At 39.5% G+C, this 19,183-nt stretch overlaps 2 long non-coding RNA genes across 2 annotated transcripts; both read right to left on the minus strand.

Annotated features, from left to right (window-relative positions):
* Positions 1 to 16,179: 16,179 nt before the first annotated feature.
* LOC112771898 (uncharacterized) lies at positions 16,180 to 16,726 on the minus strand. Its single transcript, XR_003187259.3, has 2 exons — positions 16,575 to 16,726; positions 16,180 to 16,483 (listed from the first exon to the last, which is right to left on the minus strand). It is a non-coding gene; the product is annotated as an uncharacterized lncRNA (long non-coding RNA).
* Positions 16,727 to 17,842: 1,116 nt separating this feature from the next.
* Positions 17,843 to 18,543, minus strand: LOC112770030 (uncharacterized). The gene is made up of 2 exons (XR_011876207.1): positions 18,412 to 18,543; positions 17,843 to 18,280 (listed from the first exon to the last, which is right to left on the minus strand). It is a non-coding gene; the product is annotated as an uncharacterized lncRNA (long non-coding RNA).
* Positions 18,544 to 19,183: the final 640 nt, after the last annotated feature.

Here is a 19,183-nt window from a genome sequence, read left to right on the forward strand (position 1 = left end):
CACGACTGGCATAGTAAATGACGTGCAGAAGCTTGTTATGCCTTTGTCCCAACACTGCACCAATGGCATGGTCACTGGCATCACACATTAATTCGAATGGTAATGTCCAGTCAGGTGCAGAGATGACTGGTGCTGTGACCAGCTTAGCTTTCAGGGTTTCAAACGCCTGCAGACACTCTGTGTCAAACACAAATGGCGTATCAGTAGCTTGCAGATTGCTCAGAGGTTTTGCAATTTTTGAAAAAATTCTTTATAAACCTCCTATAGAATCCTGCATGCCCCAGAAAGCTTCTGATTGCTTTAACATTGACAGGTGGTGGTAATTTTTCAATTACCTCTACCTTGGCTTGATCCACCTCTATTCCCTTGCTTGAAATTTTGTGCCCAAGGACAATTCCTTCAGTCACCATAAAGTGACATTTTTCCCAGTTTAAGACCAGGTTAGTCTCTTGGCACCTTTTCAGGACAAGTGCTAGATGATCAAGACAGGAGCTGAATGAGTCTCCAAATGCTGAAAAGTCATCCATGAAGACTTCCAGGAACTTCTCTACCATATCAGAGAAGATAGAGAGCATGCACATCTGAAAGGTTGCAGGTGCATTGCACAGACCAAAAGGCATTCTTCTGTAAGCAAATACTCCAGATGGACATGTGAATGCTGTTTTCTCTTGGTCTTAAGGATCCACTACAATTTGGATGTAGCCTGAATAGCCATCCAAAAAGTAATAGTATTCATGACCTGCTAGTCTCTCTAGCATTTGGTCTATGAATGGTAAAGAAAAATGATCCTTCCTGGTGGCTGTATTGAGCCTTCTGTAATCAATACACATGCGCCACCCTGTAACTGTTCTTGTAGGAACTAGTTTATTCTTTTCGTTATGAACCACTGTCATGCCTCCCTTCTTGGGGACAACTTGGACAGGGCTCACCCAGGGGCTATCAGAGATAGGATAAATGATCCCAGCCTCTAGTAACTTAGTGACCTCTTTCTGCACCACCTCCTTCATGGATGGATTTAGCCGCCTCTGTGGTTGAACCACTAGCTTAACATCATCCTCCAATAGGATCTTGTGCATGTATCTTGCTGGGCTAATGCCCTTAAGATCACTTATGGACCACCCAAGAGCTGTCTTGTGTGTCCTTAGCACTTGAATTAGTGCTTTCTCTTCCTGTGGATTTAAAGCAGAGCTTATGATCCCTGGAAAAGTGTCACCCTCTCCCAGAAATGCATATTTCAGTGATGGTAGTAGTGGTTTGAGCTCTGGTTTAGGAGGTTTCTCCTCTTCCTGAGGAATTTTCAGAGTTCTTTTATTTCCTCTGATTCCTCCAGACCAGGCTGAACATCTTTAAAGATGTCCTCTAGCTCTGATTCAAGACTTTCAGTCATATTGATCTCTTCCACCAAGGAGTCAATAATATCAGCGCTCATGCAGTCAATTGATGTGTCTGGATGCTGCATAGGTTTGACAGCATTTAACTTGAACTCTTCCTCATTGACTCTCAGGGTCACTTCCCCTTTTTGGACATCAATGAGAGTTTGTCCAGTTGCTGGGAAAGGTCTTCCTAGAATGAGAGTTGCACTCCTGTGCTCCTCCATTTCCAGCACTACAAAGTCAGTGGAAAAGGCAAATGGCCCAACCTTGACAATCATGTCCTCAATGATGCCTGATGGATATTTAATGGAGCCATCAGCAAGTTGAAGACATATCTGGGTTGGTTTGACTTCTTCAGTCAACCCAAGCTTTCTGATAGTGGATGCAGGTATTAGGTTGATACTTGCTCCAAGGTTACATAGAGCTGTCTTGGTACAAGCACCCTCTAATGTGCATGGTATCATAAAGCTTCCTGGATCTTGAAGCTTTTCTGGTAAGCTTTTCAGAATGACTGCATTGCATTCTTCAGTGAGAAACACTCTTTCAGTTTCTCTCCAATCCTTCTTATGACTTAAGATCTCTTTCATGAACTTAGCATAAGAGGGTATTTGCTCAAGTGCCTCTGCAAACGGGATCTTTATTTCAAGAGTCCTGAGATAGTCTGCAAAGCGGGCAAATTGTTTATCCTGTTCCGCTTGGCGGAGTTTCTGAGGATAAGGCATCTTGGCTTTATATTCTTCAACCTTAGTTGCTGCAGGTTTATTCCCTACAGAAGTGGTTGGAGAAGCCTTCTTAGAGGGGTTACTATCAGCACTTGCAGGTGTCTGATCCTTCATTGGCGTTTGAACGCCAGGATTGGGTGCTGGATGGGCGTTTAACGCCAACTTCCCACCCTTTTCTGGCGTTTGAACGCCAGAGTTATTCCTCTCTGGGCTCTTGATGTCCTCAGAGAGATTTTGGATAGTGGTTTGGTCATCCTCTGTCATTTGTTCCTTTCTTGACTTTTTGCTACTTTAAGCTGAGTTATTCAATGTCTTCCCGCTCCTTAGTTGGACAGCTTGGCATTCTTCTATTATCTGTTTAGATAGCTGCTGTCTTGTCTGATTCAATTGTGCTTCCATATTTTTGTTAGCATTTTTAGTGTCTTGCAGCATCTCTTTAAATTCTGCTAATTATTTTGTCACAAGGAGTAATTGCTGATTAAGTTCAACAATCTGTTCTTGAGGATTAGGATCAGTAGTTACTGCCCTAGCCTCTTCTTTTATAGAGGACTCACTGCTTGACTACAGATGCTGATTTCTAGCAACCGTATCTATGAGTTCTTGAGCTTCTTCAATCATCTTTCTCATGTGTATAGATCCACCAGCTGAGTGGTCTAGAGACATTTGAGCTCTTTCTGTAAGTCTATAGTAGAAGATGTCTAACTGTACCCATTTTGAAAATATTTCAGATGGGCATTTCCTTAGCATCCCTCTATACCTCTCCCAGGCATTATAAAGAGATTCATGATCCTCTTGTTTAAAGTCTTGGATGTCTAGCCTTAGTTGTGTCATCTTTTTTGGAGAGTAAAATTGATTCAGGAACTTGTCTGATAACTGTCTCCATGTTTTTATGCTTGCTGTGAGTTGGTTGTTTAACCACCTCTTAGCTTGATCTTTTACAGCAAATGGAAACAGTAATAATCTGTAGACATCCTGATCCACTTCTTTATCATGTACTGTGTTAGCAATTTGTAAGAACTGTGCTAGAAACTCAGTAGGTTCTTCCTGTGGAAGACCGGAATACTGGCAATTTTGCTGCACCATGATAATGAGCTGAGGATTTAGCTCAAAGCTACTTGCTTTGATGGGAGGTATACAGATGCTACTCCCATATGCAGCTGTAATGGGGTTAGCATATGACCCCAGAGTTCTTCTGGACTGTTCATTTCCACTTATGTCCATGATGGAGAAAAGGGAATTGATATGAATTGCAAATAAATTATATTTTTATTATTATTATTTTTTTTCTTTATTTAATTAAAAGTAACCGAAAAAATAAAATGAAATAAATGAAAAATAAAATAAAAGTTTCAAAAATTAAGAGAAAAAGTAAAAAGATAAGTAATTAATTCGAATGCTAAAATGGCTAATTAATTAAAAATATTTGAAAAATTCTGGATATGATTTTCGAAAATTAGAAGAAAATGGAATAAAAGCAAATTGAAAACTAAAATGGTTAATTAATTAAAAAGATTTTGGAATTAGTAATCAAAAAGATATGATTGAAAATTATTTTGAAAAAGATATGATTAAGAAGATATGATTGAAGAAATTAAAGAGATTTGATTTTTGAAAAAGATTTGAAAATCCTTAGATTTCAGTCCGGAAAATGTAAGGTTGGCATTCAACTTGCCAATAATGCAAGGAGATGCACGCCCCTACACTAGAAGGGTCAATTTTGATCAAAGGTTGGACCAAATCCTTATGGACATTTGTGTGGAAGGCGCTCAATAGAAGAGAGATTCAAGAGGAAAGCCGGTTCAACTAAGAAGGCTTGACCTCAAGCCTGTAGCTAGGGGATAGTTAGAGTTCATCCAACGCTCAATCATTCCTACTAGCCACCGGTCTGAAGTTACTATAGACTGGGCTATCATGATCCATAGCATCATGATTGGAGAGGAAGTAGAAGTTCATGAGGTTATATCCCTAGAACTCTACAAGGTGGCGGACAAGTCCTCTACTTTGGCAAGGTTAGCCTTTCCTCATCTCATTTGTCACCTCTACAATTCAGCTGGAATTGACAAAGAGGAAGACATCCTTATTGATGAGGACAAGCCCATCACTAAGAAAAGGATGGAGCAAATAAGAGAGCCCACTCATGGACAAGACCATGAGGAAATTCCTCATCATGAAGTCCCTGAGATACCTCAAGGGATGCACTTTTCTCCACGAAACTATTGGGAGCAAATTAACACCTCCCTAGGAGAATTAAGTTCCAATATGGGACAACTAAGGGTGGAGCACCAAGAGCATTCCATCCTCCTCCATGAAATTAGAGAAGACCAAAGAGTCATGAGGGAGGAGCAACAAAGGCAGGAAAGAGACATTGAGGAGCTCAAGCACTCCATAAGATCTTCAAGAGGAAGAACAAGCCGCAATCACTAAGGTAGACCCGTTCTTTAATTTCCTTGTTCTTATTTTTCTGTTTTTTGAAAATTATGCTTTATGTTTTATTTATGTTTATGTCTTATTACATGATCACTAGTGTCTAAGTGTCTATGCCTTAAAGCTATGAATGTCCTATGAATCATTCACTTTTCTTAAATGAAAAATGTCTTAATTGCAGAAGAAAAAGAGGTACATGAATTTTGAATTTTAAAATAGTTTAATTATTTTGATGTGGTGGCGATACTTTTTGTTTTCTGAATGAATGCTTGAATAGTGCATATTTTTTATAGTGAAGTTTATGAATATTAAATTTGTTGGCTCTTGAAAGAATAATGAAAAAGGAGAAATGTTATTGATAATCTGAAAAATCATAAAATTGATTCTTGAAGCAAGAAAAAGCAGTGAATACAAAGCTTGCGAAAAAAAATTGAAAAAAAAAGGGCGCGAAAAATAAAAGAAAAAGAAAGAAAAAGAAAAAGCAAGCAGAAAAAGCCAGTAACCCTTTAAACCAAAAGGCAGGGGTAAAAAGGATCCAAGGCTTTGAGCATTAATGGATAGGAGGGCCCAAAGGAATAAAATCCTGGCCTAAGCGGCTAAACCCAGCTGTCCCTAACCATGTGCTTGTGGCGTGAAGGTGTCAAGTGCAAAGCTTGAGACTGAGCGGTTAAAGTCATGGTCCAAAGCAAAAAGAGTGTGCTTAAGAGCTCTGGACACCTTTAATTGGAGACTCTAGCAAAGCTGAGTCATAATCTAAAAAGGTTCACCCAGTTATGTGTCAGTGGCATTTATGTATCCGGTTGTAATATTGGAAAACAAAATGCTTAGGGTCACGGCCAAGACTCATAAAGTAACTGTATTCAAGAATCAACATACTGAACTAGGAGAATCAATAACACTATCTGAATTCTGAGTTCCTATAGATGCCAATCATTATGAGCTTCAAAGGATAAAGTGAGATGCCAAAACTGTTCAGAAGCAAAAAGCTAATAGCCCCGCTCATCTAATTAAAACTAATCTTCATAGATGTTTTCGGAATTTATTGTATATTCTCTTCTTTTTATCCTACTTTGTTTTTAGTTGTTTGGGGACAAGCAACAATTTAAGTTTGGTGTTGTGATGAGCGGATAATTTATACGCTTTTTGGCATTGTTTTTAGGTAGTTTTTAGTATGTTTTAGTTACTTTTTATTATATTTTTATTAGTTTTAAATAAAAATCACATTTCTGGACTTTACTATGAGTTTGTGTGTTTTTCTGTGATTTCAGGTATTTTCTGGCTGAAATTGAGGGACTTGAGCAAAAATCTGATTCAGAGGCTGAAAAAGGACTGCAGATGCTGTTGGATTCTGACCTCCCTGTACTCGAAATGGAATTTTTGGAGCTATAGAAGCCCAATTGGCACGCTCTCAATTGCGTTAGAAAGTAGACATCTTGGGATTTCCAGCAATATATAATAGTCCATACTTTTCCCGAGTTTTGATAACGCAAACTGGCGTTTAAACGCCAACTTTCTACCCTATTCTGGCATTAACACCAGAACTGGCATAAAAGCTGGAGTTAAACGCCCAAACTGCCACTAGAACTGGCGTTTAACACCAAGAAAAGTCTCTACATGTGAAAGCTTCAATGCTCAGCCCAAGCACACACCAAGTGGGCCCCAGAAGTGGATTTCTGCATCATTTACTATTTTCTATAAACCCTAGGCTACTAGTTCATTATAAATAGGACCTTTTACTATTGTATTTTCATCTTTGGATCAATTTAGATCCTTGATCAGTTTTATGCTATCATAGATCATATTGTACACGTTTGGGGGCTGGCCATTCGGCCATGCCTGGACCATCATCACTTATGTATTTTCAACGGTGGAGTTTCTACACCCCATAGATTAAGGTGTGGAGCTCTGCTGTCCCTCATGAATTAATGCAAAGTACTATTATTTTTCTATTCAATTCAAGCTTATTCTTATTCTAAGATATCCATTCGCACACAAGAACATGATGAATGTGATGATCAAGTGACACTCATCACCATTCTCATTTATGAACGCGTGCCTGACAAACACTTCCGTTCTACATGAAAACAAGCTTGAATGCGTATCTCTTGGATCTCTCTTCAACGATTCACATCATCTCTCCTGAAAACAAAGCATCTGAATCCGAGATTAGAATCTTCGTGGTATTGGCTACAATCAATTGGCAGCATTCCTGAGATTCGGAAAGTCTAAACCTTGTCTGTGGTATTCCGAGTAGGATCTGGGAAGGGATGACTGTGATGAGCTTCAAACTCGCGACTGTGGGGCGCAGTGACAGTACACAAAAGGATCATTGGATCTTATTCCGACACGATCGAGAACCAATAGCTGATTAGCCATGCGGTAGCTGTGCTTGGTATTTTTCATCCGAGACAAGAAATCCGACAGTTGATTAGCCGTACAGAAACCGTAGAGGACCATTTTCACTGAGAGGACGGGAGGTAGCCATTGACAACGGTGATACCCAACATGCAACTTGCCATGGAAAGGAGTATGAATGATTAAATGGAGGCAGTAGAAAAGCAGAGATTCAGAAGGAACAAAGCATCTCCATACGCTTATATGAAATTCTCACCAATGAATTACATAAGTAACTCTATCTTATTTTATGTTCTATTTATCTTTTAATTACCAAAACCTCATAACCATTTGAATCTGCCTAACTGAGATTTACAAGGATAACCATAGCTTGCTTCAAGTCGACAATCTCCGTGGGATCGACCCTTACTCACGTAAGGTTTATTACTTGGACGACCTAGTGCACTTGTTGGTTAGTTGTGCGGAGTTGTGAAAAAGAGTTGAGATTACAATCATGCGTACCAAGTTGTTGGCGCCATTGGGAGCACAATTTCGTGCACCAGCAACTGCACTAGGGTTCCTCGCGTCCTTGGGGTTAAGGTTTTTTGAATCCACACGTATGCGTACTTGACGCGTGCGCGTGGGTGGAACGGAGGGGGAACCAACGCGAAAGCGCCAAGTGTGCTTAAGCGTGGATGAAGCGGTGCACGCCCACGCGTACGCGTGATGTACGCATTCGAGTGGGATGGAACTTGCGCGAGAAGCGCATTGCACGTGTAGTGTGCGCGTGACTCTTAGGTCCAACTATTGGGGGTTATATATTCACCCATCGATGTGTGCGCGTACTGCATGCGCACGCGACCCTACCCCTCTTTTTTTTTTGTCAAAAACACTAAGAAAATCTCAAAATTCTCCAAACCTTCTCTAAGACTCAAAAACCAACCAAAATGCAAAATCAGCCATATTTTTAAATTTTTAGGGATTTTTCGAACAATTTGAGGAAACTTGCAATCCAAGCAAAAACTCAAATTCAAAGAATCATCCTTGTTTAAGGCATAGAATGTATATACAACTTAGCAAGCAAAACAACATATACTAAAGAGTAAAGAAGCTACCTACAATGGAACCCAATTCATTCATTCATTATATCTACAAGAGAATGGAAAGAGTTTACCATGGTGGGGTGTCTCCCACCAAGCACTTTTAGTTTAAGTCCTTAAGTTGGACATTTGGGAGGCTCCTTGTCAAGGTGGCTTATGCTTGTATTCATCCTTGAACCTCCAAGAATGCTTGCTCTTCAATCGGTTGTCAGAATTTCCAACCATCTTCATCAAGCTTGGGTGAGGTTCTTCCCAAGATATGAGCTCCCAAAATTGGTCTTCATGTTGTGATCCGGGATCCCATATCTTATTTTCACACTCATCTTCTAATTGATTAAGACAATTCCATTTGGGTGGTAAGTTATCCGAATTCCAATGTGAGCACCAAACGAGTCTCCTAGACCCAATCAATTGAGCACTATACCCAACCTTGCTATCAAACGTTGAACATGCAACCATAGTGAACCTAGGATGATGTCTCCAACCATTACACAACTCTCCCCTACTCTTAACTCCACAAAGAGCTCTAAGTTGACCATCATTTTCAAGCAACCCATATTCAAGTGAGAAATCAAAGCTTAGAGAAAGGAATTTTACCCACTTGAATGTTGCGTTGGGTGATGGTGGTTTAGGAGGGTGACCTCCCCACACTTAGCCAATGCAAGATTCGTTCCCTTGTGGTCTTCCTTTGCAATTTCTACCTCTTTACAAAAGTCTTCAAGCTCAATTCCTTGCTCACCAGCTTCTTCTATCTCTTCCCCATCATTCTCATCGTAGATAGGAGGTTTAGTGAAGTCTACCTCATCATCAATTCCAAGCATAGCGGGGAAGGATTTCTCAAGGTCAAAAGGATCATATGTTGATTCAGAATCATCATAGATGGGAGGACCTATTACTTGGGACACTTCTTCCAATTCTTCAATCACATTGTGCCTTGGAGGTTGTACATCCTCCTCAACATCGCTCTCTAATCCAATGGAAGAAGGCTCAACAAGATCATCAAGGGGATTGATCAATGTGGACAAAAAAATCACTAATGATAGAATCCACTTCTTGATCAATATCCCTCAACTCTCTATCCAATTCCTTAACATCCCTTCCTAACTCCGTGGAAGGAGGCTCTTCAACTTGCAATTCCTCTCTGTACTCAACATATCCTAAGTACCCAACCACTACTTCCTTTTGTTCAATAATCTCTACTTCCTCCTCTTATTGTACTTCTTGCCTTAAATCCTCTTCTTCACCTTGGAGCTCTAAAGCCACTCCCTCACTAAGCTCCTTGGTTGCTTCTCCACATTCATCAACGGGAGTACTTGGAATGCATGAGCTTAGGTGGGAGGCTATATGGTTGACGGCTTCTACCATAATGGCCATCTTGGCTTCTAGTTCCTTAAACTCCTTTTCCGTCTCCTTAAACACCCTTGCCGTCTCCTTTTGTCGCCTTAGGATATGAGATTCAAGATCTCTTAGTTCTTGCGTAAGGGCTTCATTTGGGGGCAGTGGTGAAAGAGAAATTTCATTGTTTGAGGGAAAGATATTGTTGTTGGAAGGTGGTTCACGTTGGTGAAAGTCTTGAGGTGGTTTATATGGAATTTGTGGTTCTTAGGGGTATTGGTGTTGAAATGGTGGTGGCTCTAGATATGGTTCATATGGTGGTTGATATGGTGGGTATGGTTTGGGGTTATATGGAGGTGAATGGTGGTATGAGGCTTGTGAGTATGGCGGTTGAGGGCTACATTGAGGAAGGGGTTCATATGCACGTGATGGTTGTGGTTGACAATCACAATAGGGGTCATCACATACATTAGATTGGTATGCATTAGGATTAGGAGTATACCCATAATAATCCGAAGAGTAGTCATGTCGGGGTGGCGCTTGAACGGCTCAGATGGCTGACGGTCACCCAAGGGTGTATTGGTAAAGATTCTCTTCAATAAAACCGCGTTGCAAGTATAGCTCTACCAACAAAAATCCTCGGGGGTCAAATTTAGAAGAGGGATTTGGTTGTCACAAGTTCAACCCCAATAGAAATAACCGAAGTATTCAAACCTCGGGTCGTCTCACAAGAAATGGGCAAACATGTCCTTCAACATTGGTTAAAAATCTGGGGTTGTGAGTTATGAGCATGAAAATAAATGGGAATCTTAACAAGCAAGAAATCTCAAAATGCGTCAACTAGTTCAATTGACTAAGCAAAACATGAGCAACTTCAATGAATAAACAACATTCCACTTAATTCTATTATGAACCAAACAAGTGACTACAACTAAAGTAATTGGTTGAGGAAATTGGTTTTCAAATATGAATAATAAAAGCAACTCTTGGCTAAGCTTGGAATTGGGGTCACCATCCTTGTCTAACAACTATACCTTGACAATTATGAGGAACCAAGCTCATTAAGTCTACTCTCAAGGTCTTAAGTATGTGATATCTACTCCTAGACTTGAAGTACGTCAAATGGCTCTAATCACATCAACCCATAAGTCCCAACCTACCTACTAATTAGATTAGTAGTGGGTTGGCATCAATGAGTATCAAATTGACCACCTAGGGCTCCCAAATCATCAAATCCATTAGACCCAATGACTCAGGTTTACCCAATTCCCTTGACCTAGGCCAAGAGTGAAAAAAGACTACTCCATAATCAAAGTAAACAATTCATCAAACACTTGGTAAGCATTAACAAAAGACATGTTCAAAATGGCAATTAAATTAAAATCCACAAGTACCCACTAACAATTATCAACATATAATCATCTAAACAACAAAGCTAAACATAGAAATCATCAATGTAACATTAACAAGTCAAGATTCACAACATTCATGAAATGGGTATAAAATGATAATTGACAAAAATTCATAAACTATCACAAGATATAAGCAAAATTGTAACAAGGAATTCAAATTGAACAATTAAAACTAGTAATTAACAAGATCCAAGTCACAAATCAACAAAGGAAAATCAAATTAAAACTAGATCTAGAGAGGAACAAGGGTTTCTCCCCTAGAATGCTCAAAGAACCAAAAACTAGCTAAAATTATGTCCTTCTGTCAAAATGAGTGATCCCCCTCTCTCCTTTAGCATCATTGGGTCCTTTCCTATGCAGAAACAACTTGAAATTGGGCCTAATGAGCCTCAGAAATCGCCAGGCACGATTTCCTTTAATGAGGTCATGTGCAGCTTCCCACGTGTGCGCGCCATGCATGCGTGCGTGCCGATTGCTTTTGCGATCCACGCGTGCGCGCCAAGTGCGCGTGCGCGTCGATAGAAATTTTCTGATCCGCCGCTTCCAGCCAATCCAGTCCACGCATGCGCGTAGAGTGCGCGAGCGCGCCGATGCTGCTTTTCCCAAGATTTCAATTCTTCATGTTCCTCCCTTTTTGTACATGCTTTCTCCCTCTCTTCTAAGTCATTCTTATCCTATAATTCCTGAAATTACTCAACAAATACATCACGGCATCGAATGGCAATAGAAGAGAATTAAAATATGGCCATTTTAAGGCAAAATAAGCATGTTTTCCATCATGGAGCAATATTGGGAAGTGAACACAAAACCATGCATTTCTTGTGAATAAGTGTGAGAAATGTTGATAAAATCCCCCAAAATAAGCACAAGATAAACCACAAAATCGGGGTTTATCAAATCTCCCCACACTTAAACCAAGCATGTCCTCATGCTTAAAATAAAAAGATCAAAGATCATGATGAGAAAGGATTTATGAAATACAAACTACCTAAGTGGATGCAAGCAACTAATGTAAAGTCATCTACCTACTTGGCCAAGTGTAAATCTATCCTCCAAGAATACATGTGAGTATATAGGGTGAAAATAGTATGCAATTCATGAATCCTACCAAATTGAATACCACTAAAGAGTGCATATGACTTGCTAAACGAATGCTTGTGAAAGCCGGGAACAAGCATTGAGCATCGAACCCTCACCGGAAGTGTATCCACTCTATTCGCTCAAGTGTACAGGGTTCGTCACTCAATCTCTTCCTAATCATGCTTTCCAAGATTTGTCTTTCATCTAACAATCAACAGTTACTTGATGCATGCTTACAAGTATCATGAGGTCTTATTCATGGGTTGTAATGGGACTAGCGTGAAGGTAAGGATGTATATGGTCAAGTGGGCTTAAAATTTGAGTCCTTGATCAACCTAGGATCCACTAGACACATAGAACAACCTATACAACTACAATACATTACCTAGCTACCCTTGAGTTTTACTCTCTTTGCATACTCAAGTATTCTTTTCAATTCACATCCATATGCATTGTCTTTATTACTTTATCTTGGGGTATCTTTGTCCCCTTTCATTACTTTCTTTCTTTTTCTTTCTCTCTTTTTTTTTGTGTATATCCCCTTTTCTTGGGATTTCTTTGTGAACCAAAGTTTCAATGCATATGGTTTAATCATTCAATACATGAATACGTTCCAAATCCTTGAATTTTCAATTACACTACAATTACATACCTATATATCTACCCGAATTTTCCAAGTATACCCACCTATTTGAATGACACACATCCTAACTTACCTAAGCTAATCAAGGATTCAAACTTAGGGACATTCATGGTTTTTCACTTAGGGTTGTTGATGTGCTCTTTTCAAGAACAAAGGGGGTTTATCAGAGGCTCAAAATTGGTTAGCAATGGTAGATAAAAAGGTTAAGGCCATTTGGGAAAAGTGACTATTGAAATGATGGCCTCAATAATGTAAATGCATTCATACACAAAGCAATGGACATATAGAATCATACAAAGCAAGGATCACAATCATAGAGAGAGAGATATGCACACAAGAATGGAAATAATGGTTAAAAGATGTAACCATGCACTAGGCTCAAAACTTTCATGCTTGTGTTCTTAGCTCAATCACTATGTTCCAAAATACATTCTTAGAGCAAGTTTACTGCAAAAAAAAAATTTTTTTTTAGAATTTTTGGTAGGTTACCTAAAACACAGTTTCTTGGAAAGGAAGTTATTGTTTTGACCAAGTAACTCTATAGAAACTAACTATCATGCAAAGGGTATTTACAAGCAAAACTAACTACACATGCAATATATTAACTTCTAAGCAAAAGATAAATCCATGGGTATTGAAGGGAAGAGAGTGTTACTCATGGAGATCGGTCGAACGACCTCCCCACACTTTAGAAATTAGCACGGTCCTCCGTGCTATGAATAATACACAAGGAACGGTCGGGACCGGAACCTTCACTATCCCCTTCATCAGAGCTCCCATCACTTGGGTTTGAGGTGGATGTGAATATTTCGGGTTCCTCTATTCTAGGGGTAACATATCCCAGAAGCGTCTTGATGTATGTGTACCGGCGGTGGTTGCGCCGCTCATATCTATCAAGCTTCCGGTGAAGATCTTCTATCCTTTGATGTGTGGATCTCAATGGTGGTGATGATGAGCTAGAAGGAAAAAGAAGTGGCGGGGCCATGTTGAGGCTTGGTTTGTTCATGGGAAGGTGTAGGTATTTTTCGCTTGGGACCACATCGCCCTTAGCCGGAACTATAATCTTCTTATCCTTGGCTTCCCAAGAAACACCCGCAGCAGCAACTAAGTCAGACACCAAGGCTGGAAATGGAAAATTACCCCGGTCGTGAACTTGACTCATTGCTTGCTTGACAAGAAGCGGGATGTTCACCGGTTTCTCCGTGAGAATACACCAAACAAGCAAGGCGAGGTCTGCCGTGAAGGATGACTTGTGGGTGCTAGGTAGCACATAATGAGATAAGATCTGGGCCCAAGCTCTAGCTTCCACAGTGAGGAAGCGAGCGTCAATAGATTTAGGCCGCATCCGAAGTCGACCTTGGGTCCAAAATGTCTCTGGCTCAGCAATGACTTGGAGAATCGAGTCCCAATTAAATCCATACTTTCCTCACTGACGTAAGACTTCTTGGTAGCCATCCATGTCACTTGGCACTGGTAAGACATTAAGAACTTGTTGAATAGCCTCTTCTGAAACTGAAACTTGCTTCCGGCGCATGTATACCGATTGAAGAGAGGGAAGATGGTCGTTGGTGTAGAATTCTTCCACCCAAGAGAGGTTAATTTTCCTTGGTTTCCTCAAAACAAACTCCCATCCTCGCTGTTCAATGCGGGGCAAAATATAAGGAGCAACCTTGTCCGGCGGAGCGAGTAGATGCTCGGGATGATAGTTCCTTGCAGCTATGGAGGGGAACATAAGTTCACAGAAGCGGTTGGGGAACCTTGAAGAATCTCTCGCCGGTTTGCCCTTGTCATTCTCATCAAGAGGAGCGGGTGTCTTCCCTTTCTTAGATAGGGGTTTGGCTCCTAATGAAGAGCGCGCCTTAGAGTTTGACGTTCGGGGTGCCCTTTTTGCGGTTGGTTCCTTGGAGCTATCTCTTTGCCTTTCTTGGTGGCCATCCTAAAAAGGAAGAGAAGGAAGGAAAACATTAAACCCAAGAATCAATTTAACGAAAACATGCAAGTGACTTGTGGTGCCCATGGTGAATGTAAAAGCAAGGGTCACAGCACTTGGCATGGGATGCAAGAGGAAGGAAAGCATACAATGGCATGAGAAGAGTAGTCTCAAGCATCCATAATAAAGAGCAAGTCATGTTTAATTAATATCTAATTGGCAAGTATAAACTTAAAGCACACAAATTGGACTCAATGCATTTAAGAGAAAGCAAGTGAATGAGGAGAGAGCACCAATTTGAAAATACATGGCTAAATTGAGCCGAAATGGTATATGTGCATTTCCTCAAACACTTGGCGTACAATAATCAAGCAATGAGTAATTATGAGATACTAAACCAATTTAAAGCCCAAAATAGAACATCAATCATCACAAAAACATCACACAATGGCAAAGGTTAGAGAAAGAATGACAAAAGATCTATTAATGCAAATTAAGCTCAAATTCAACATCCATGGAGAAATAAGGAAAAAGGAAAAAGAAGCAAATAAGAGCAAGAAACATCATCATGCAAGTAAAAGAGAAACTAAGTAGAATAATAAGAAGCATGTAACTAGAAGAAAAAAAGCAAGGAACAATGGAAGTAAAGGAATGGAAGAAGTAAAACCTTAATGAATATGAAAGTACAAGGTTGAATCTTCTTTTGTAAAGATGAGAGAGAAAATAGGAGAAGCGTAGTGCTACCGGAAAAGAGTGGTTGTCACCGGTGAGTGGCCGGAGACAATGGTGGTCGATAGTGGAAGAAGAAGAAGAGAAGGGAAATGATGGATGAAGAAGAAAAAAGAAACTAAGGAAGAGAAAGGGTTGAGAGAAAGAGAAACAGGGCAGGTCGCGAAGGTATTAAACTGACTCGCGCAACCGGCGCGCGCGCGCAAGGTGCGCTGGCGCGTCAGTGAAGGTGCTAGCAGATGGCGCGTGCACGTCAGTGGCGCGTGCGCGTGCGCGTCAGTGGCGCGTGCGCGTACGCGTCAGTGGCGCGTGCGCGTCAGTGGCGTGCGCTGATGAGCGAACTTTTGTGTGGTCTAGAATTTCCTTAAATGAATGAATTCTCGTTGTAAAGTATAGTTTCCAAACTAAACAATAGTCCTTTCATGCAAAAATTTTGGTTGTCACAAATAACACTACAAGAAAACAATCTTTTTGCTACGTTTTTAAAGCGTGGCGAAAAGTCCAAAAAAGCGTAGCGATAGCTTTTCGCCACGCTTTTTGAGCTACCGGCACGCTTTTGAAAGGGTCACAACTGCAAGGGTGCCGGTTGCTCTATCGCTACGCTTTTGGTGACCTATCGCCACGCTTTTTCTTTTGCCACGTTTTTAAAGATCGCCACGCTTTAAAAGCGTGGCCATATGTGGCAAATATGGCTACGCTTTTAAAGCGTGCCAATAGCATACCATATGGCTACGCTTTAAAAGCATGCCAATAGCTAGACATATGGCTACGCTTTTAAAGCGTGCCAATAGCTGTGAGATACAGCTATGCTTTTAAAGCGTGGCTGTTAATGCTACTGTACATTATGGCTACGCTTTTAAAGCGTGCCAATAGAGATTTATATGGCTACGCTCAGAGAAAGAGAGAGAGAGAGAGAGAGAGAGAGAGAGAGAGAGAGAGAGAGAGAGAGAGAGAGAGAGAGAGAGAGAGAGAGAGAAAGAGAGGGAGAGAGAGAGAGAGAGCCCAAACTTGTCGGTTTTCATTAGAATAAGCTTGCTTTTGAGTGAAACATGACTTTACAAAGCTCTATTCATACAAGAAATCAAAGCTATGGAGAATCACGATAAAACTATGGGACATAGTCCCAGCCTTAAAATTATCCAGCAACAAATGACAAAACTTCTTCTCATTGCGTCTTAGCTGTATCCCTTCATTTTACAGGTACAACACTATATCAATACTTAATGAAGAAACATATTTGCATTAGACACTAAAACAGTTAATGAGAATATCCGCACAAGCAATTTCTTCTGCAGAGCAAATAACATGAAGTGCATCTTCTAGACAGCAGTTTTCAGGTGTCCTCATTATCTGTTTCATAGTATCAAATCTCAAATAATACTGTCATTAGCCTCCCAGGATCTGTAGTAGAAAAGGAAATATCAGCAATCAGTTTGGATTCTAATTTCTGTAAATATAGCATGATAATAAATTATACTTGAAGATAACATACCTAATGGGCTCAAGAGGAAACCATCTTCATCAATCTCTACCATTTGGTGCTGAGATAACTCGTTAACTTTCTTAACACAAATATCTAACATAACATAGCTTCAATAATTATTTGCATACCAAATACTTTGGTTGTCAGCTTTACTGGCCTCATTTCTTCCCCAAATCTGTGATTATTCAAAAGAAAATAGTATTTTCTCTGGGTATTGGCTTTCAACATTATACAACACACTATCTTATAGATGTGATGGTAAAACCTACCTTTTAATCCCTTCCTCAGGAACCTTAATCCACTCAGCTGCAACAGTATGTATATTGTGTTAAAACAAATACTTTTAGGTTTACATATTATATTCGTAACTCTTGTGATGAAATCAATTAAAACAAAAATTACCTAGATCCTCAATATTTGGAATTGTGGCTGACACAGCAACCAAGTGCACCTGAGCAAGAGGATTTAGTTTCATTTTTGGATTGCAAGAAACGATCTTTATTCTACTAACAATCGCTTCCAATGCTGCTCTATGTGGATCATTCAACAGATGGACTTCATCAATAAGTAGAAGTGCGATGTCACTGAAAAAGCTTAAGCCACCACCTTCTATACCATAGCGTGACACTGCATCAAATTTCTATTCATACGAAAGGAAGTCAACTTCACCCCTTGATAGCTGATATCTAGTGAACTATAAATATTCAGTTACCCTACTGCTTGTGCGTGTGTGAATGTAACTCTGCAACAATCCCAACTAAAGTTAAACAATACCAAGGAAAAGACAATGAAATGACATTATTTTTGAAAAGCCAATGAGAGAATCCTACCTTATGACACAAGAGTTAACTTCCCAGTTCAGTTTTTTATCTCATTCTTTTGGTTGTAGGGACAATATTAAAATCTAAATAGATGACCATATAAAATTTTTTACAAAATCAGTATATTAAAATTAAATAAATTCTAATAATAATAATAATATATACCGGATTATTGGCACAAACACCACCATCAATGAGGTTGAATTCATGCACATTTCCTTTTGGATCTTTATTGGTGAACTGGAGAGCAGGGAGATAGGTTGGTGCAGTTGATGTGCCAGTGGCATATGTCTGATAATTTTGCATCCAAGCAAGGCGATTTCTTAATCTGCATCAATAATAATTATCAGATCTTGTTATGGGAAAGAGTACTAAAATTAATTTGTTTCAATTAACTGTAGTACACCAGAATTTTATGCCTCTAATTGCATCAAAACTCAAGGTTTAAACGTCAAAGAAAGCATAATTTTCTTTTATTTCACTATTATAAATATGATCATCATGCATGTACATAATAATGAGCTTCCAAATAATTATTATGAATACACTAAGAGCAAGAATATTGTAGCACATGAAGCATTTTTCATTCAAATCTTGAATGTTGGAGTTTGATCAGATTCAGAACGAGGGTAAAGTGTCTGATATAACCTCCTATCAATGAAATTCCTGTACGGAACCTCCTGCCTTTTCTTGAGCAAGTAACCCATATTGTTCTCAACTTCTGACTTAATTTGAAGGTATAGCTTGTTGGCAGCTTCTCTGTCTTTAAGCATGTTCTCCATCCCTTTTGTGCTTATTGGCTTCCCAAATAGATAGTAGAATCTTCCAGGCAATTTTGGAAGAATCAATGGTGGAGCTATATCTCTGCTTGCTACCTCACCACTTATCTCATCTCTGAAAATTGTTTGATTGTTATTAACAACTCCACAACTTTGACATATTAACTATATTAAATATATATATTCAATCATGTGATATTTACAAAACAATCAAGCAGCCTGAATTTTAAGATGGAGAGTAATTACCTGAACTTAACCGAGCCTCGCTGCAATTCTCTGACATACTCTATGAAATAAGGGATCTCCGCTAAGTCATTGAAGTCAAAAAGTATCTGTAAAATCAAGTTGTGAGCACAATTAATTCATCATGTTCTAGGTTTGCAAGCAAAAAGAAAGGATATATAGCAGATATTTTCTTATGAAAAACAAATAGTTAAAAAAGAGCTGAAGATAGTGAAGTTCTCCTCAAATTGCACTGGCTAACTAGGCTGATTCGTAATTTTGTGTTGATCACATTCTTAAAGTGTTTATAATTGTTGTTTCAGTGATTATGAAAGCCGAAAATCCCTCCAAGGCTTAAGTAGTATTGAGTATAGCAACATTAATCAAAAAATAAATACTAAAAAAAGGGAGTAAAGAAATCATTATAGAAAAAAGAAGAAACCTACATCAGCTATATCATCTTCGCCCACAGTACCAAATGGCACGATTGTAGCGCCAAATCGCGCTGCCATACGCACAAACTCTGGATGATCCGGCCAAATTACCTTGTACTCTTCCCCCTAAACAACAAATGGGAACACAACCAGAGCTGCCCTCAAATTTTGACAAGCATGTTTTGATGTCACAAAAGTACAGAAATATTTAACTACTGTATGCACATCAACTTCATGGATTCTTTTAGAGTACAATTTTGGAAACTTGATGCACCTTATAATGCAGAGCCTCGCGTTGACCACCAGGATATAGAAGAATATGTGAATTGTTCTTAAGTAATTTGAAAAGACCAGAATTAACT

Source organism: Arachis hypogaea, chromosome 18 (assembly GCF_003086295.3).
Source record: "Arachis hypogaea cultivar Tifrunner chromosome 18, arahy.Tifrunner.gnm2.J5K5, whole genome shotgun sequence".
In the NCBI taxonomy this organism is placed as follows: Eukaryota; Viridiplantae; Streptophyta; class Magnoliopsida; order Fabales; family Fabaceae; genus Arachis; species Arachis hypogaea.